The sequence below is a fragment of the Nanorana parkeri genome, unplaced genomic scaffold (genome assembly GCF_000935625.1).
Source record: "Nanorana parkeri isolate BGI_ZX_2015 unplaced genomic scaffold, ASM93562v1 scaffold756, whole genome shotgun sequence".
NCBI lineage: Eukaryota > Metazoa > Chordata > Amphibia > Anura > Dicroglossidae > Nanorana > Nanorana parkeri.
In genome coordinates this window covers 27,114-48,527 of record NW_017307024.1, presented here as the reverse complement: position 1 = coordinate 48,527, position 21,414 = coordinate 27,114, and positions in this window count along the sequence as shown.

The window sequence follows — 21,414 nt, the reverse complement described above, 5'->3', positions numbered from 1 at the left end:
TAAAGGGTCTGGTATGAATGGCCGGGGAGACCTACGCTGTTTATTAATATTATTTCTGTGAACAGTTAAACACTTTTGTATATTCTGTGACAGCTGTCAAATTCTTTGTTTAGATTCCGGAACTAAGTGTCAGCAAAGAAGCAGAAGCTGTTACAGGATAACACATATCTCTCAGCTTCTTTCCTTGGTTACATTTTGTAACAATATTGTGTTACTTTGGTTTCATTTAGGATACAAGTCCACAATGTCAACAAAAAGCGGAAAAGCCTGAGAGCGGTAAATTACATCTCTCCCACTTGTTTAGTTCTGAAGAAATTTGTATGTATCAGAATTTCGTTATATCTGTCATTCGGAAATTTGGATGCGTCCGAATTTACAGAAATTTGTGCAAATTTCAATTCGGAACAAAACGAATCGCACATGTCTAATCGCTAACAGACCACCTACTTTTTCTTATGGAGTTGCTCCCTCACTATCCAGACCAACCAGATCTCTCGCTCTTACTGCATCTTTGTTAGAAAGTGAGATTCTGCAGAGTTCTGATCCTGTGAAGGAGCCATTACATTAGGTACATTTGCTACCTTATCTGGGTGATTCTGTCACTAGTGATATGTCACCAGCAGCAGAATTGCTTGGCTGACATGGACCTATGTTGAACTTCTGCCTCACCTAGCAGCGACATTGTTTTAGGGCCCATTCATGCTAGTCCGCACAAACACACTTGTGTGCATTGTGTAGAGGCAATTAGATTAGTTGCTACAATGCACTGCACTATTTACATTTTTTTAACAAGTTAACAAGAAACAATTCATTCAACTTTTTATGGTGTGCACAACAACACCCATGTATGGTGTGAACAGGGCAGATAGAGAACAATTGTTTCTAAATGCATATCTGCTTATGCATTTAGCCTGCATTGATCAATTGAGATCAACACACCTACTGTGAACAAACCCTCAGGGCCCGTACACACCAACATCTGACCGAAAACATAATTCAACGGAGGTCCATTTACTTGCAGTTTTAACCTTTATTTTAATTAACATGTCCTGAGTGGACAAACTTCTATTTTCTACTTCCGTTCTGTTCCATGGTGTTGTTTCATTCCGTTTTTGACAAGTTCTTGACAAGCATGCTCTACTTTTTTTTTGAGCGCAATGCAACACAATGGAACGGAGCAGTGTGAACCGGTCCCATTCACAACCATTTATTTTTTGGGTTACCTTCCATTGATATCTGTTGAAAATGGATCACAACGGATCTGGTTTGAATGGGGCCTCAAGGTGTACAAATCCAGAATTGGTCAATTGTAAGTACATAATATATTATCTAACCAACAAAAACCCACTATCAAGACAACAACAATCAAGACACGGCCAGACTGCACTAGCAGGCAGGTAGCCTACCTGGCATGGAAGAAGACCAGGCCAAGATGTCATTGGTGGCAATGGAGCTTGTCATAGTTGCATTACTTGAGGGGAGGCAAGTACTACAGACTCTAGTTCTGCTATAAGGACAATTTGTATGTGCCTGTATTATGTAAACACCAATAATAAGACACATTTCTCCTTTCAGTGGAGCTTTCTGCATTGGATAAAATTACACCAACTGATATGGACTATGATATTATAGGCAAGCATGTAATAGAATGGATTCATACAAGGTTTTCATGGGAAACACAACATGACAGCCTGATAACATACAAAATGGCCAATATAATACATGAGACTCAAAAACATTTCTCACATCTCCCCATGTGTGCCTACAGGGATTAAATGACAGGGTCATTACGTGAAGTCACACAGAGCCAGCACTCTTTTGGTAACGTTAATGTCACACTGGTGATATCACTGACATAGTATGAATGTGCATTGACCCATGACAATAGCCAATTAGCTTTCAAGAATCTTTTGTGAAATTTTCTAGCCATGCATCCACTATAGCTTGCAACGTGTCCCTAGCAGTTCTAGAGTCGACAATGCTGTAAGACTGGCCTTGAAGGAACATTTACAACTAAACAAAAGAGTGACAGACAATCATAGATATTAGAACAGCTCTCAAAACAAGCAAACAATTGCTATTTGAAAAGATTCTAAAGATTCTTTAGAATGGCATTTCCGATTGTATGTGCTATGTATGTAGCAGTTGTTATAGTAATGTCTGTCCACTCTTCAGTCTGTGTTTGTTAAAAGTACAGCAATTCACTGGCACCATGGCTCTGTGCAAAGCCAACGCCACATATACACGCAACCATAAAAGCAAAACAGAGAACACGGAGTGCACTATCCAGTACCCTGTGTTTTGATTTGATTTTTGTCTGTATAATGTACATTATGAGGGAAACTTGGATCAGAAATTTAGAAACCTAATAGAGATTGTAACTAGTTTCTACTAAAAAAAAGAAGTTCTGGAGTTACACCTTAATGAAATTGCTATGCTTTTAAAGGTGCCCAGACATTTTACAATTATTAACCAATTTTCGGCCGCGATCGCATTTTCTCCTGAAAATGGGACAGTTGATGGGAAGTGCACAAACGCAATTACTGTACAACTGGCAGATTTTTGTCTTTCCAGCAGCCTACAAAACTTTTGTCGAGTTGGATGAAAATGGACGGATTAGTGGCGTTTTCATAGAACAAAAGTCACACAGTGAAAACTGCACAAAATTTGGTCGCTGAATCAGCGAAAATCGGCCAGTTAGTGGTGCTGGCGAACAATAATCGCAAACTACATTGGTCTGTGCATGATGGGCTGTTTGAATGAAAAACTGAATGAGGGTGCGATGTCGGGACAAAAAAAGTTGTACAATGGTTGTAAGGTGTATGACCACCTTTACAGTGTGTGCGTTGCCAAAAGCAGGAAATTGAACAACCTGCTGAAAATGTTCCCACTAAACGGGGCTAATCCTTTGCTCATCTATGTGGATACAAATAGTTTGTGTGCCCCATTGTCAGCAGTGAGCATTGGCAGATATCTCCCTACCTCTTGATCTTGGGAACGTTTTTGCTCATGTATGGTCAGTTTTACTAAAAGTACTCCACTAAATATTTTTTGCGTCCTGATTTTTAAACAATACCGTGCTCTTTCATTAGATTGGAGCTGTTCCTTTGAGGACTACAGTACTGCACATGGTGCTGGCTGTGACCTTCCAGTGTTCTGTGTAACATCTCTGCATCTCATAATGCTTCACAAATCTTCTCCTTCTGCTGCATATGGGCATCTCCCTATAAATAATATTGCAGCGTCCTTTCAGGGTTACAGATTCCTTCAGGGTGCGTATGAGACAATCCCAGACATGTGAAGGAAATGGAGCATAATAAGAGAGGCGGGCAGGCTGGCACACTCTGGGTATCATCTCTCTCTAGATCTGATATCACTTTACTTCATAATGTGGAGGGAAAATATCCAGAAGGCTCAAAAAGAGAGCACATATTTTTTTTCCTCTAGCTCAGTGAAGCTGTTTGTCATGCAATGTTTGTTAATTTTACTAAATGATGTGGAGATGAACTGGTGAGATTTTTTTATGAATGCTAATTTGTGCTGTAACAAATACAATGTATGTCTGTGAAAATCAGCCAGTTTAAGATGTCTTTTTTAAATAAAGAGAATATCCAAAACCTAGCAAATTATTTAATATTCTGTGTCGTTACATAGAGGGACCCCCCTTCCTCCTTAAGCTATTTTGTATATAATACAGGAGATTGAAGTGCATTGGATTAATATCATTCAGTTATAGGTACTGTGTTCCAGGCACTGAACATGGCATTGTGGAATAGAGTAGGAAATTGCCTAATCCCAACAGAATACAGGGCTCTAGAGGTGCTCTTAGCAGGCTTACTGTGTCAAGTGACTTGCAATCTGAAAACATGCGGTGCCTACTTTCCCACTACTACTTTTTATGTTTAGTTTAAAAGCAATGTGCACTTATTTTAAATAAAATACAGGCAGCAGCTCTTCAGTTCTCCAGCTGGGCAGCATTCTGGCATTCATGGAAATATCAATATAGCCAGAATCCTCTATAGTAGTCTACATGTACCCACACCTCCCATATGTATGGTGGCATGCACACCGGCTTGCTCAGAGAAGGTAGCTAAGCAAGCCATTATACTCTGTGTATGCACATTAGTAGAGGATGCTGGCTGTACTGTTGTTACCACAGATATACATTTGCTATTTGATCTGGCAGTGAGGATCCACTGTTTGTATCTGAGGCTTGTGTTTAGTTGGGATATACAATGAGGAGGTTTGGGCAATATATATATTTTTGTAAACAAAACCCTTTTGTATATATACACCCCTATGCTGAAACTTTTACTTCTTAAGAGTGTCTGTAAACTCAGAAAGCAAAACTGCTCAGATGGCTCACTTTTGATAAGTATAATACAATTGTCCTGGTTTGTTTGTTTTTAATATAGCCACTAAATTTGTCTAAAATTCCTGCTGAGCCTGCTGATTTCAGTTTGTTCCCAGCACTTCCTAGTATATGGTCACAATGCTATACACAGAGCCTGTGGGTTTCAGTTTGTTCCCAGCACTCCCTATAATAGCGTCACAATGCTATACACAGGCTTCTAATTCTGTGGTAGTGTTGTGACCCTGCGTGTGCGCTCATGTACATGGGCTAAGTACAACATGATTGCAACTAGGGCTGCAACAACTAATCGACATAATTGATTATAATCGATTATTGAAAAAGTTGTCAACTTTTTCAATAATCGATTAATCGGCTTCTGATCAGTTGGCCCTGTTCACGGCTCCACACACGCTGCGCGCCTCCTCCCCACCTCACGCTCGCCGCTGCCAGACCCGCCAGCATCCACACTCTTCACGCCGCACCTCCTCCCCGCCTCACACTCACCGCCCGCCCACATCCACGATCGGCACAGGGACGCGGGGAGATGTAGTAAGGAGGAGCAGGTGTGGGGGGATGACAGCCGCTGATAGGCAGGTCCGATCTCAGAAGCAAGTTGCTGGAAGACTGCTCAGGTAAGCCTGCACTTTCCCACACATGGTACTCTATAATGTATTGCTGGGATTTGTATTCCTCTATAGCTGATGGTACATTGTGCTGTATATTATACATAGGAATACAAATCCCAGCAATACATTATACACTGTATGTATAATGTATTGCTGGGATTTGTTGTACTCCTCTATAGCTGGTGATATTCTGCATTGCGCTGTATAGAGGACTACAAGTCCCAGCAATAATACATTATACAGCGCAATGCAGAATACCACCAGCTATAATGTACTATTGCTGGGATTTGTTGTAGTCCTCTATAGCTGGTGATATTCTGCATTGCGCTGTATAATGTACTATTGCTGGGATTTGTAGTCCTCTATAGCCGGTGCCATTCTGCATTCATTGCTGTATAATTTTACACTTTCCATTTCACTATATTGCACACCACACTATTTTTTTTCTTTTTTACTTCCACCGCTCCAAGCTTGCTCCTGTGATGGACTACAACCTCAATACAAACTAGTAGTCCCATCACTGGAGCCATTTTTTAAACTTTATTTTATTGTTTATCCGATTAACCGATTAATCGAACTTAATAATCGGCTAACTAATCGATTTTGAAAATAATCGTTAGCTGCAGCTCTACTTGCAACGTCCTGTACTCGCTGCACTACATCACAGGCAAGTCCCAGTCAGAGAAGCCTGGGACTTGTAGTCAGTGTCATCAGCAAAGCTCAAGACTTGTGTGGCTAAGTCCCGCCCACAGCCCTGACCCTGCAAAGCTGGAGTGCAGCATAGTGGTCACATGACCGCTAATGAACGGCATTATTACTGTGCTGGCCATAGGCCACCCTAGATTGCTCATTCTTGGAGACTCCATCGCTTAGGTTGATGAGAGGCCATGTCATTTTGGACAAGAACTCCTTATTATGACAGCTCTGGGATCCACATAAGCAGTATCATCTGCCATTCACACAAGAGGTCCTACACTTGACCTTGTTGTCCCTTTGAGACTCAAAATAATTGATCTAACTACAAGCCCAGTTGCATGGTCAAATCATCATCTTATGCATTTTCCTTTTGCTCTTCCATCTAATCGAAACTATAAAGAGGAACGTATAAAATATTGTCCATTGAGACAGCTGTCTTTTCAAAGTTTAACCCTGAACTCTGTCTTGAGGAGATCCTTTACACCCTGAAGCCGGACCCAGACCACCTATTTATACCTATGTCTATTTATACAACGAAAATGTCACTTTTGCTTTTGACTCCGATGCTACTGTGAAGATCAAACCTCTCCCCTTACATTGCCATGTGCTTGATACAAAAAGAGGCCAATGAAACACAAGGGAGGTAAGCTGAAAAAGCAGCAGAGGAATAAACAAATTAAATAGACCAAACAAACTAAAAAAACACATAATCAACCTCTAATATTTATCAGGCCATTATTGAACCAAAAAACATACAACTCTTCCACACTGCGAAAATATTGTTCAACCCTGGTTGCTTAAATAATCAGAGCTGTTGCAAACAAAGTCTTTCCAGTGCAGTAGACTATTGGGTTGAAGGGCATCAACTCCTTAACCTACTTTCACTTATAGTCACCTGACAAAAGACCTCACTAGTAAATTTCAGTTGAATCTTAAAAACTTCTTGATGTGGTGATTGGCAAACAAGAAAATGCTTTTCTGTATAATGAATTTCCCAAGTTACCCTAATTTTATCACATACCTAGAGTACATAAGAAAGAATGCTGATAACCCTTGGGAAGGCCTATAATTGGGAGCATGGGGAGTCTAAAGAAACCTTTTTTGCAGCATATTGATTATATTTTACAGTAGTTCAGACCTTACCTAATTCTTTTTTAGATACAGGCCATGCACTTGCATTTGTATTGATGGTTGTCCCTGGACACAAGTTCTTTGTGTACCTGTATCGTGCATGACTTTGGGGTTCAGGCGGTCGTTTCTTTCTATTTAAAAATTCATCTTTACCTGCTGTCCGGTGTCATTTTATTTTGGATTGTATTTGGGTTACGTTTGGGCATAAGTATTTTCAGTTTCAGTCTGAATTCCTGCAAAAACAGGGCACATCTGTGGAGGTGGGGTTTGCTCCAAGTTATGCCAAATAATAATAGGATGGATCAAATCCTTGCTGTCAGGGAGATCTCAGAGTCACAGCAGAAATTATCTCATCCTCTTAGGGCTCCATTCTGTCACCAATGTTATTTGCCATATACATGATCCAACTGGGAAATTTCAATCAACACCATGGATTTGGCTACTATTGCTATGCAAATGACACACAATTCTACCTGTCTTTCAAACCAGACACTGGTGACCCTGAAACCAAGATTAACAGCTGTCTTACTTACATACAGGAGTGGATGAAGTGTATCTGGGTGAAACTGATCCCGGAAAATACAGAAGTGCTTGTAATTGGAGGGCAGAGGCTAACATCAAGTGGCAGCAAACACATCCAGCTGGTTAATCTGATTCCAGCAGACAATATGCCAAACTTAATCCATGTTTTGTATCATCCAGATTGTAGTACAGCAACTGTAGTAATGCAATGGTCTCCCTGAGAAAGACCTACATCCATTGCAGCTGACACAGGATGATGCAACAGCCAGGCTACTCACCAACCAACCCAGTTACTGCCACATCACCCTAATTCTTTGATCCCTACAGTGGCTATCAATGAAATGAAGGATTGCTTTTAAAATTGGCCTACTCACTTGTAAAGCCCCAAATGACTTGGGTGCTACCTAAATGACAGAACGTCCGGTTACTCATACTTCTACATGCTTCCTGTAAAAACACCACACATGCTCGGTATTGGTGTGTACCCCAGAGTGTGAGCAGCAATTCTAGGGCCATTATTCATGGTTAACTCTAAAATGATGATCTGTACAGGCTATTCAATTGCCAACCAATCACAATTGTTTAAAAAAATCTGGATGTATTCCTAAATGCACAGAATATTACTGGATATTGAGTTATTATAGGTATATTAGGCATCAAAGATTGTTGATCCAGGGAAAATCCAATTGCCTTATATGATCCGGAAGGAAATTTTTTTCCCCTGTTGGAGCAAATTGAACCATGCTTTATAGGGTTTTTTTGCCTTCCTCTGGATCAACAGGGGGTAATTGTGGGCATAGTGTTCTGTTTAGGCTTTTCTTCTTTTTTTTTTTTTCTCTATAGGTTGAACTCGATCATCAGGCATAACTAATCATCAGGCTTAAAATGTGCACTTTGACGTGGGCAAAAATCCTGCCAAAACATCTCTTACATCTAAATGGTTAAAGAGACTCTATCGCTAAAAAAAAAAACTGCTGCAGGTGTGAAGTGCAGGAGCCTAAGTACCTAAAGTAGCCCTAAAAAGCATGCAAATACAACTGGGTTGTTCTGACAGCAAACCTTGGCTCTTCTTAGTGCCAAAACTTACCCACTCCTTCTTGTCCCCTTCAGGTCTTTCCCGTTGGCCAGTAAGGCAGTCTATGTTAATGGCGGGCCCGTAACAATGTGAGGGGATAGGGCTTAACACAAAGATGCAACAGTGCTGGAAGTGTCAGAGCTTTGTCTGTGAGCATGACCTGGAATTTGGCTGTATTTGCAGACGTTTTGAAGCTGCTGCTTGACTGTATACCTCTACGTGTCTTTACTTTATAACTGCAATTATGTTTTTCTTCTAAAGACGGGGTCTCTTTAAAAACGTATCCCCTCCTCCCTATCCTAGAAACATTAGAGGTATGGGTCTGACATTAATGATGTATGATGTGTCACAAGTTCTGTAGTCCATGGGCCTCAGTGAAACGATATTCAGGCTTACTCCCAGACTCTATGGCAGGAGGAGAGGAAAATAAACCCAGACAGAAGCAATTTAGATGTACTAATAGGGTTTGTCAGTGAAAAGTATTCCCCTCATATGTCCTCTGCTTTATTATGACAGGAAAAGAAGCACTACTGTACATTTAACTTTTGTCTAAATATTCCACACAAAAATGTAATCACTGGCACATATGTAGTGGTCCCGTCATAATCCTTTTGTGTGCAGGCTGACCCTTTCAGTGCAGGCAAACCAGCAAAAGTTTAGATCTAGAGCAGGGGTGCCCACAATTTTTGTGTTAAGATCTACTTTTCAAATGACGAGCTACATAAGATCTACCAACGGGAAAAAAAACTCCCTCGCTCTCCTTGGCTGTCTCTCCTTGCTCATCCTCCTGGCCGTCTCTCCTCGCTCTCCTGGCTGTCTCTCCTTTTTTTTCTCCTCGCTGTCTCTCTTTGCTCTCTTGGCTGTCTCTCCTCTCTCTCTTTCCTGGCTGTCTCTCCTCGCTCTCTCTCCCCTGGCTATCTTTCCTCGCTCACCTTTCTGTCTCTCCTCTCTCTCTCTCTCTCTCCTGGCTCACCTTGCTGTATTTTGCAACAGGCTGTGTAAACTAATATTCTTTGAGGTAATACATAGCACTTCAACCACTAGAATCCACCAGAAAGGTGTCAGGGAGCTTGGCTCGGCAGACTCAGGCCAATAGGTAATCATGTGTGCACAACTAAATAAATATACCAATATGGAATAAAGGGGCCGCCATTCACACCCTTCGTGATCTACCAGCATCAGCTTTGAGAGCTACTGGTAGATCATGATCTACCTAATGGGCACCCCTGATCTAGAACGTGCTGTACTGAGATAGATCTGTTTTGGACATTTACACTGACCAAAGCTAGATAACACAAAGACAGCAACATGAATAAATAATTGCAGCTGACACCTAACATTTTTAAGTTCCTTTAATGCTAATAGTGTACTTTTTCCCAAGCTGGTTGTCCTATGTGCATTGTACTTATTGCCTTTTAACTTTACTCCCCACCTCCAAGTTAAAAAGTGTCCCTGTCCCAGAGAAGAAAATCCAAAGAGTACTCCATGCAATAAATAGCAGCAAATACTTACCTTACGGCAAATTCAAACTTCCTCGCTCTCTTCTGGCTTGTCTCTCCTGACTGTCTCTCCTCGCTCTCCTGGCTGTCTCTACTCACTCTCCTGACTGTCTCTCCTCGCTCTCTCCTGGCTGTCTCTCCCCGGTCTCTCCTGGCTGTCTCTCCTCGCACTCCTGGCTGTCTCTCCTCAATCTCCTGGCTGTCTCTCCTCGCTCTCCTGACTGTCTCTCCTCGCTCTCTCCTGGCTGTCTCTCCTGACTGTCTCTCCTCGCTCCCTCCTGGCTGTTTCTCCTTGCTCATCCTCCTGGCTGTCTTTCCTCGCTCTCTCTCTTTCTCTCTCTCCTGGCTGTCTTTCCTCACTCACTCTCTCTCTCTCTCTCTTCTGGCTGCCTTTCCTTGCTCTCTCTCTCTCCTGGCTGTCTTTCCTCGCTCTCTCTCTCTCCTGGCTGTCATTCTTCGTTTTCTCTCTTGTCTGTCTCTCTTTGCTCTCTTTCCTGGCTGTCTCTCCTCTCTCTCCTGTCTGTCTCTCCCCGCTCTCTCTCCTGGCTCACCTTGCTGTATTTTGCAAACAGTTTAGTGCAACAGGCTGTGTAAACGAATATTCTTTGATGTAATACATAGCACTTCAACCACCAGAATCAACCAGAAAGGTGTCAGGGAGCTTGGCTCGGCAGACTCAGGCCAATAGGTAATCATGTGTGCACAACTAAATAAATATACCAATATGGAATAAAGGGGCCGCCATTCACACCCTTCGTGATCTACCAGCATCAGCTTTGAGAGCTACTGGTAGATCATGATCTACCTAATGGGCACCCCTGATCTAGAACGTGCTGTACTGAGATAGATCTGTTTTGGACATTTACACTGACCAAAGCTAGATAACACAAAGACAGCAACATGAATAAATAATTGCAGCTGACACCTAACATTTTTAAGTTCCTTTAATGCTAATAGTGTACTTTTTCCCAAGCTGGTTGTCCTATGTGCATTGTACTTATTGCCTTTTAACTTTACTCCCCACCTCCAAGTTAAAAAGTGTCCCTGTCCCAGAGAAGAAAATCCAAAGAGTACTCCATGCAATAAATAGCAGCAAATACTTACCTTACGGCAAATTCAAACTCTGCTGCATTCAAGCAATACAGCCTCTGGCAAAGTCTTTGGCATTTGACACTTCTGGGAGTGATGAAGGCCTGCATCTACTTCCTACGTCACTACAGGGCACAGTAGGAACCACTGAGTGCAACCAGCCAGGCATCCAACGCACCCAGAAGTGTGTCGAATGTGAAGACTTTGGTGGTGGCTGTATCTGCTTATACACAGCAGAGTTTGGATTCACTGCCTACCAGAGAGGTAAGTAGTGTATTCTATTGTAGGGATTTTTTCTGATGCAACAAAATCGCTGTAAAATGCAACCTCAACCAAAATATTTTTTTGTCTTGTGTAGTGTAGCAGTTAGAGCCTCTGTCGGGTTTTTTTTATTGTTGTGTCCCTACATTGAGGATTTAAACTCAATTATCATATGTCATATGGTCAACAGAACAGGAAGTGAGAGGAAATTTCCCAAACTGGGTGAGCAATAGAATCTGAAAGAGGTTTTAACCCTTCTGGACCCTAGCCAACTGTTTTGGCTGGAGTTTCACTATACACCAAAATGTTAGAACACTATGAAAAGAAATTACACTTTAGGTCAGTTATGAATTTATGAAGAATAGAAAACAAATACATACATTTTAAATACTGTTAAAATTAGTTGCTCCAGTTTTCAAAAGTAGAGAACACAGGAAGGACATCACCAGTACAATAATGCTTAGTCATTGTGTAGGGAGCAGGCTAGAGGCATGATGTTGATGCAGGAAGTTGTAAAACTGCACATTACTGTGGGCTACACGTTACCACAATTGCACAGTAAAGCACAGCAATGTAGCTGCCATTGGTTCCCATGTAGCGCACCAAAACACTCATCATGCATTGTGGTGCGCAGCGTAAAATAAAAGGTATCGGTCCAATTGCCATGCATTACCATTAAATTGTGTGAGTTGCTGGCTGCATTAGTCTATATATAACTCAGCAAAACACTGGGACTGGTTACAGTGGAAGGACGATGAACCGACAGGGCTGCTTCTTGTGGGGATGGTTGCCGTGGGGGGTAAGGTTGCAACCCATTCAGTTTTGAACTAGACAGTCTAATTTTTAACAACTGCTTTACATTTTTTTTTCAGGGTTGCTCAGTGTTGGGCTGTTGGACCATTTTTTTAAAGGAAAAAAACTGTGTGAAACCAGTGCCTGAAGACTTCCCTCTGACTGTAGCTAGCCGCAAGTTACTTCTGGCTCTAAAGAAGAGCATCTCACAACAGTTTGTCCTGGCCTGATTCAGCTCTGATGGGCCAGGTAAGTCAGTCTCATTTATTACAGGACCTGTCAGACTCATTCTTATCTTCATCTCTACTCCTGCATTACCACCTGTCCCTCATCTGAGGGTCTCTGCAACGCAGACCCTCCCAGGTCCCTTTTTCCTCATGTTTAAATTGAAGCAAAGCTTAAAGTGACCCTAAACTCAGGAGTTTAATCTACCTTAACTGTTAACAGAATTTCTGCTTATTTGATATACTCGGCTGTAGATCATCAAATCATCTCTGAATTCATGCTGACACTGTACTTCCATCTGGAGGGTGGCTACTTTTTTTCCTCATGGTTCCTGTGTGTGTTGTGTAGCCACCACTCCAAGCTCTCTCCCGTGATGGACTACAATCTCACATTTAGTTTTCTAGTCTGTTTTAAGATTGTAGTCCATTCCAGGAGCGAGCTTGGAGCGTTGGGTACTTTACAACATACAGGGAGCATGGGGAACAAAAATTGCCACCCTCCAGAAGGAAAGACGGTGTCAGCACAAATTCAGAGATGAATTGAAGAGATAGATACACAAATAAGCTATTTTTTGGTGATAAGGTACTTGAATGCACTTTTAAGATTTAACTCCTGAGTTGTGTCACTTTAAAAGCAAACAGTAACCTCAATGTTTCATTGTCTGTTTTACCTGTGGGTTATGTGCAAGAGTTTATACTTCTATATTGACTGTAAAAACTACATACAGCAATGTTGTTTTATGTTTACCAACTGTTCATTGACATTGTCACATCATGGACATAACTGTTCTAAAATGATTGCAGGAAAGTTTTTGCAGCAACGGATAGGAGGATCATTGTACTTTTACTGCTGTATTCTTCCATTTCTGCAGCTATACAGTAAATCTGGCCATACACCTATATATTATCTGCAGATTTTCTGTGGTCAGATGGAAAAAGTGCCACAGATTCCTCCAGCTACGCTAAACTGTGTGGATGGAGGAATCTCCCACTGGGCCAAGCTTCAGTATACTTGCTAGTCGGCCCCGCTGGCTCTCAATATACCTGAACAACGACTCCATCCAATCAAACTGTTCAGATATTTTGATAGATGGAGAAATCTGTGGCACTTTTTCCATCTGACCATAGAAAATCTGCAGATAATCTATAGGTGTATGGCCAGCTCTAGTTTGTTTTATAAAAATGTGATTCTATTATGTATATTTAATATGGGATTCTGCCTGTGCTACAACTGCCTGTAAAGTAAAAGCATGTCTGCACAATACACTGGCAACGAATATGCTGTTGTCCATTTGGAATTGTGGCAAACTGGCAGTTGTTCATTCGTAGGCTCTCAGGTCTTACAAAATGCTTAAACCAGTTCAGCTCTCACACCTATATAACACTTCTGTACCAGAGCAATTTTCACATTTCCGCTATGTCCATTACTTTAGATAACCAAGTAATACATTTATAGTTTTTCCGACACAGATGTGGCTTTCTTTTGGTGATACATTGTTGCAAAAATTGTAACCTATAGAAAAACAAAATAAGAAAGATGCAGTTAATTTTAAAACAACTTGTGCTTACTGTGGATAAAAAATATAAATGATATTATATAATTTGTCCTGCTTATTATGTCACTTAAATTAGAATTCTGGTACAAAAGTATTGCAAAGTAATTTTCAAATAAAGTAAAGTCATTTTTTTTTTATTTAGCACATTTTTTATAGCAGCACAATAAAAATGAAAACAAAAAAAGTTAAAATATTAATGATTAAATAAATAGAAATAATATGAAAAAAAACAAAAAAATTATGGAATTGAAAGGGAAGGAGTTGGTAAGGGCTGATTAATTAAGGATTATCAAGGAGATAAGTAGGAACAAATGTTATCACTTTTTTTCCCCTCCCGTTCCCCCACATTCCCCACTCCCTACTATCAGTTCATGGTCTGTGCTCCCCCATAGGGGCAAACACCCAGCTACCATTACATTTCAAACAAGCTGTCTTCAGCTTTAGGCAATTTGTGCCGTAAAAGGTCCTGCAATTCATGAATGTATGAACCCGTGCATACATATGATTAAGGTGAGGAATCATTGGCAACCCTCTTGGATCCAAGTTCAGAAGCCAAAATAGGTGATATCCTGCCAGCATCCTAGAGGGAGTCCACTATACGCATTCTGAGGTTGCTCTTCGGAAGTGCCAGCCCAGCCTTTCTCAACTTTTTTTAAATGGTAATAAATCTTTCAAACAAGGTTTTTTGAAAGTTTCCTTACGCTTTGCCCCTCCCCCACTGAGCTCAGGCAGCCTGTGTAGTCAGCCAGTCAATCTTGGTTTAGGGGACATTCAAGTACCAGCAGGCACACTTGCCTAATAGGTGAAGTATCGCGCCACTATTTGCTCTGACTGTGACTGTCTGCAGCTGCCCCTAACACCAAGCTAATATTGGCCCTAAAGATGGCCATAATTGATCAGGACACCCCCCCCCCACACACACACACATACACACACACATGCACACGCACACTCCCAATAGAATGTAATTCTGTCAAAGGTTTAAATTTGCCAAACTCCAAGTGAATTTTACCAGATTTGTTCATCACTAGTAACTGCTCCAATTTTTGTAAATTAGCTCTGCGTAGAGAGTCATAATTCAGGGGCCACAAACTGAAACCATCTCGGCTTTTATTTTCTCTTATTTGTTAAATTATTTGTTAAGTTGAGCAACAGTTATGAATGTATTTTGCCCTAAATTGTAACAAATATAAGATTACTACATTATAGCTATGCCCTTCACAAACACTGTTTATGGCCCTGCATGTTACATAAGTACACTCAGTTTTAAAATCAACCAACATGCTCAGTTCTAATTTTTTTTAAAACTTTTAAAACATTTTTGAGGGCCCCAAGCAGCAAGAATGTCCCATGCACTTGCCTGTGCCATCTGTATATTTAACCACACAAGACAGATAGGGCCCTATGCTTTTACTCTGCCTAGGGCCCTGTTTGTGTTAATCCAGTCTTAAGATGAACTATAAATTTATGTAAACATAAGAGTACAGAGACATTTTTAACTTGATACTTATACACAGTCAAATACAAGGCACTAATCTGACTATAAAACCAACACTATATATAGACATCACTAAAAAGAAAGAGCATAACAATCACTGTAACTCAATGAAGTTAAGATTAATATCAGGATAAGTACAGTTAAATGTAACCTTAAATGTTTCTCTTCATATACTCCAAGACAGTGTAAAGGAAGAAATGCGGGCAGTGAATTATAGTATAAGAAGAGAGTGAGGTCATGTAGTTCAGTGATAATGCTAGGTGATAACATAGATATCCGAATTTTCAGTATGGTATCAAGTGGTGCTCCTAAATGTTAGGAACTTCCAGCATATTTTAAAGAATTTTATATATAGTTGGATTTAAAAGAGAACTATGGGGTAAGTGTATTCCCCCCTAGTTCTATTTAGGGTCGCGGGAGGACATATACTAAACTTCTCCCGTGACCCAAAGTTCAGTATATCACGGACTATTGTCCGCATTATACTGAAAGCGCCGCAGCAGGGACGGATCCTGACAATACTGTTGTGATCCACCCAGCTGCATGAGTGACAGAGGGCTCTGCCTATCTATAGGCAGAGCCAGCTGTACCCGCCCCCTCCCCCGTCCGTTCCGCCAGCCAGCGCTGGACGATTGGAGAGTCGAGGGGGGTAATCCCTGCGGGGAGCGGTGACTGACGGTCACCTCTCACTGTAGGGAGACGATCGGGAAGTGAGCGGGTCGGTGCATGTTTCTGCTTGTTTCTTGATCGATAGAGCCGACCTGTGGCAGCTTCTTTGTCGCAGGTCGGCTCTAACTATGAGGATGAGTGGAAATCACTCACCTCATAGTTCTCCTTTAAAGCTCAACTCCTGCTAAAACTTTTCTAGTTTAAGACAGAGTGGTAAAGGTTTAGAAACGTTCTCAACTTTATTTTGCTGCATGTGTCCTTATTTGGTAGATTTCTCTTCACTTCCTATTTGATCCACGTCAGAAAGAACAGAAATGAGGGAAGTGATGTAAAAATCCCGTCAACAGGGACATGGGAAGCAATTAAAACAATTCCTAAACTGTGGCAAAATTAAAATCTCTTATCAAGATTTTATTGCTGTCTGTGTACTCACAGGGGAGATGTCTGCTCACTTCCTGTTCAGCTGACAGCTGTCAGACAAAGCCGAACAAGAGAAATCTTCTATATAGGAAGAGACATATTTTTTTTTAAATTTGACCAAAATTCCCCAGGTCAACCAATCAGCTTTTCTCTTTAGTTTGTTCAGTTAAGATTTAAAAATGAAAAAGAGAAGCTGATTGGTTGCCATGCACAGCTGCTCCAGATTTTGTCTGTTCCAGTTTTGATACATTCCAACACTTCTACACTCTAGCTTTGGTAGTAGTTGGGCTTTACATTTTTTTTTAAATTATTTTATCTAGCATGACAGAAGAAAAGAAAGTCAGTTTAGTTAGCAGGGTGTTATGTGTACCGGAAAAGTTTGGGTGATCAAAGGCAATTAAGCCACATATGGGATTGTTCTTTATAAAAGAGGCAGCTGCTTTCACAAGGCCAGAGCATGTTGCTACTCAAGGAAACATTGTGTGGCAGCAGTTTTGTTAAGAACTATGGGAGTTTTTGGCTCTGGGCACATCTGGGTAGAAAGTAATTTTGCGTGTGCAGGTAATTCTATGTATGATGATCTAAACAGCATCTCTATCCATGGCTCGCTAATAATTGCTTTATTGAGGTTCAACCACCCAGTTTTTATACTTTTAATCATATTATCAGGGGTAACATTGTATTAGAGAAGCCCATTATCTATTGGAATTTGTTATCATAAGACAAGCATAGAGTGGAAGCAGCTTTGTTAACTATGGGAGTTTTTGGATGTGGGCTAGGGTTGCCACCTGTCCAGGATTCACCCGGACAGTCCGGGTTTTGAATGCTGTGTTCGGGTTTCATGGCAGCAGAAACCCGGACACAAGATGTCAGGCAGACAGGGGCAACCAAATTTAAGATAGGGGCTACTAGAGTGTTCGGGTTTCGCTTGAAGAAAAGGTGGCAACCCTAATGTGGGCACATCTGGGTAGAAAGTAATTTTGTGTGTGTAGGTAGTTGTTAGCAGTTGTTAACAAGCCCATTATCTATTGGCTTTCGTTATCATAAGACAAGCGTAGAGATCTCTGTAAAGATATAACTGAGAGATGGATCTTTTCTCCTTTGCTGCAGAAAGGGTGTGCGAAAAATGCTGCCGAAGTCTAAAATTAGACATCAAGCTTATGGTAGATAAGATAAAATGTTTACCTGCTCACAGTGTAAAAATTATTTTTATGTGTGGTCTTCCGGGCACACAGCTGGTGAAAAGATATTAGATTGCTTGATTTGTCAATCATGTTTGCAGTGTTATAGGCTTTTCAAGGCCCAGACTTTATTGTGAAATAAATTCCGTTGGGGAAGGCAGTGGAAGGAAATTTTCCTTCAAATTTTTAAAGTGCAAGTCTATCTAAAACTTTTATTTCAGTTTATGAATGATGCTAGAGAGGTAAGCAACCTCACTGTTTCTTATGTCTCTTGGTGACTGTGTTAGTGAGGTCTCTGTGCTTGAGTTCTCAAGTGTGCAAACCTGCCATGGCCATTAATGTGAGACCCACTGTCCTTGCTGGATATTGAATCTATTTTATCTTATGAAAAATGCACTGGGAGTAGCTGGAACACCATAGGGTAAGCAGTGACACAGGTGGCAGGAAATAGAGATGGCCAACGTGCCTGGTTTTGATTCGTGGGGAGTTAGCTGAATCCTTTTTACAATTTGTCAAACCTGAACTAAGCAATGAATCCTATTAAATCTCAAGTCTACGGGGACTACATGGAAAAACACAAATCCCTAAAATTACGTGCTTGGAAGATGCCTTTTACGCTGTATGTGGTGTTACCCAACAGTGCAATTTTCATGGACAGCGTCAGATATACTGTATTCTGGAATTACATATTTTGGTTATTGATATTAATCATTGATTTTTTTAAGCTTGGTCTACATACAGCAGCGCCCCTATCTGATTTATTTTGACTTAAAAAAAAAAGTTTTTTTAGATGGTTTTGGCTGCAACAAGAGACAATACATCCAAATTGACCAGTGGAAGTAGAGTAGCCACAACAGATTTAAAAGCTATAAGAAAGTTTACTCTAAGGCCCCCGTTCACAACAGGGTGGTTTCATCGCGCGGATTTTTCCGTGCTGAAACGCGTGCAAATAAAATCCCATACATTCCTATGGGGGTCGTTCACACAAATATGCCTATCGCTTGAAATAGTCTCTGAGCTTCTTTTGTTGCACTGATCAGCTCGTTTCGCTTCAAAGAGTTCATTGGACACACGCTGATTAGTGCGTTTTTTTATGCACGTTTCAGCAGCCGAGCCTGCTTCTCATTGGACAACTGAAAACGAGTTTTAAAAACGAACTGACATATGAACAGAAAACGTCTGTAATACATGCTTGAAACCCATATTTTAAAAAAAATATATATAAAATATATTTATTCCCATATTATTAAAAATATAGTCTACACGTATGTGTTTGGTAGCAATTGGCTAGCATCAGGACAGTATACAAGCTTAATAGACAGCAAAAAAGAGAGACAAGGCAGCTTTTTATCTTGCAGTAAAAATGAGAGTGTATTATCTATGAGAATAACCACAAATGGCAGATGACACAGGATGCTCTGGGGTATACTGAAGCCACAGGGTGCAGGGGTGCACTGGAGTCACTGGATGACATTGGGGTGCACAGGAGGTCACTTAGAGTCACAAGTATAGGTACGTACAGCAGCAGGGGGGCCAGATAAAGCATAGCAACATGTTGCTCAAACGTCGAGACACGCACCGCTTTGCAATTTGAAGTCAAACCAAGCCAACCAAGAGGGCCATCTCTTGCAATGCTGATCAGGATAGCTTTCTTCTGATTGGCTGTGGTGTCAACGCTCAGGGTGAAACCTAGAAGAACCAATGGCCACATGCTAGAGAGCAAAGCTAGCACTAGATCCCGGTATGTATTTAGACTTATTTGTTTAATTATATTCAGAGCACTGGAGGTATAGCTACAGGGGAAAAACCTACAGTCAGGTCATAGACTGCCCATCCTTCCACAACGCAGGGGCAAGAGAAGGCAGCAGCAGATGCAGGGGGGGAAATCCTATGGCTGGGGGGGAAGGGCAGACAGCTGCAGAAAGTGTAGAATCATAGGATCAAGACCAAACAAAAAAAAAGGCAGGGAAGCCTAAAAGGAGAGGTAGAGGGGCTGCCACATGGAGGTGCAGAGCCTAGCATCACTAATGTGACTTCTTCCAATTCCACCCTATATTCCTCCTCCCCTTCCATCTTCACCTCTTTCTCCACCTCCTCCTCCCTTTCCTCCTTCATCCCTTCCTACTAGCCCTCCCTCTACTCCTCCCCTTCACCTTTTGTGGCTATGGCATGGGGAGAGGCTCTTGGAAGCTGGAGATTTCTACCCCACCAGTGGCTCATCATTTAGGATGCCTGCACCATTTTGGCCCCTCTAGATAGTGAGCTGCAGTGAGGCAGGGCTTAGTGACACCATGTATCTTGTGTTCCTCCTGCACACACGGTGTTGCCAAATAGATAGGATCACTCCCAAAGAAATCCACTGCAACTTCTCCCATATTTAGTGCAAAGTTCGTGGCCTGGGGATTCCCACATTAGTATATTCCCACCCACCATCACTTTTTTATTTCATTATATACAGTTTTTTATTTTATTTCTTGTTTCCTTGTAAAGCCATCACTGCTTAGCTCAAACAAATATGGGCAGAAATGAAAATAATAATCATTTGTCAGCGCAGTCAGAAGCGCTTCTCCTTGGTCACTTGGGAAAGTGAACTTACCCTTTGAAGTTGTGTTCTGTTAGCTGTAGCTGAAGGAATGTGAACCATGTAGTCTGTTGCATGGCATAACATGCTAGGATAAGCTAACAAAGTAGTGCCCCTTAATTATATTCAATAAAGAACTGGTGAAAACAGCCTGGTTGCTCTATTTCCTGGTCAGGCCACCCAAAGTGCCATAAACTTTTTTGTATGCATGCTATTTACATATTTGCAATTTTTTATTACTCCTTTTTTTTTAAACATTTTTTCCTTGTAAGCAGGGACGTTTCTAGGTTTCTAAAAGACCTGGGGCACCCCTTAGACTAAAATGTTAAAGGGTTTGTAGTATGCCTTGCTAAAAGGTTGTTGAAGTTGTTTCTCATTGGATTTGACTGAACATAAAAATCCATTATATAATACTGCATAAAAAAATAAAGAAATAATAAGATAATTAAAAATTGAGAGACTCGATGTTCCAAATGCAATATATGCATATAATATACAGTACATCATTGTTAATCAATGGTCTAATATTGTTTAGTGAAAAAGAAATACATGTAAAAACCAAGTACTTAATTAAAAATGTTAGGTTCTATAATTATCTACCCGATATTATTCTAAATAATTGTGAGGGGAAAAGGCAGTTACTAGTAGCGGTAAAAAAGTGTGACCAAAATTAAAGTATCATAACTAGAATGATGGCAAAGGACACCTGAGGCACAAAGTAGAAGACATTGGGCAAATGCCCTGGGTGCCAGGGTCTAGCAATCTACTTGTAAGGCCACTCCTGCTCAAGTCAAGCAAACACAGGCATGGACAGCAATGCAAAAGGGGCAACTGGAAGTGAGCCAAATGGATTTTGTGGGGCCACCACAATTAGTGAAAGAGTAATTTCAATCCCCTTTCAGTCCTCATTGGCCTTTTCCTGTGACAAAAGGGGAAGGGCAGGCAGCAGCATACAGCCATAGGATAGAATAAGGCCTCAAAACTCAAAGCAGCACTCATCAACACCTACCCCAACATCTCCATTAACAGGTTTTTGCTGGAGCAGAAGAAAATAAATGTCCCAAAACCCCCACATGCCCAGCGACTGTATGCCAGTTTGGGACTTCAACTGCTTCCCTACCAGCAGGACTCTTACTCTAGATCAGGGCTCAAAATGTCAAGTCCTGAGCTACTAGCCAGGCCTTAAAAGTTACTCGCCACCAGTTGCCCCACCTAACCCCTACCCTGCCCCACACTTACC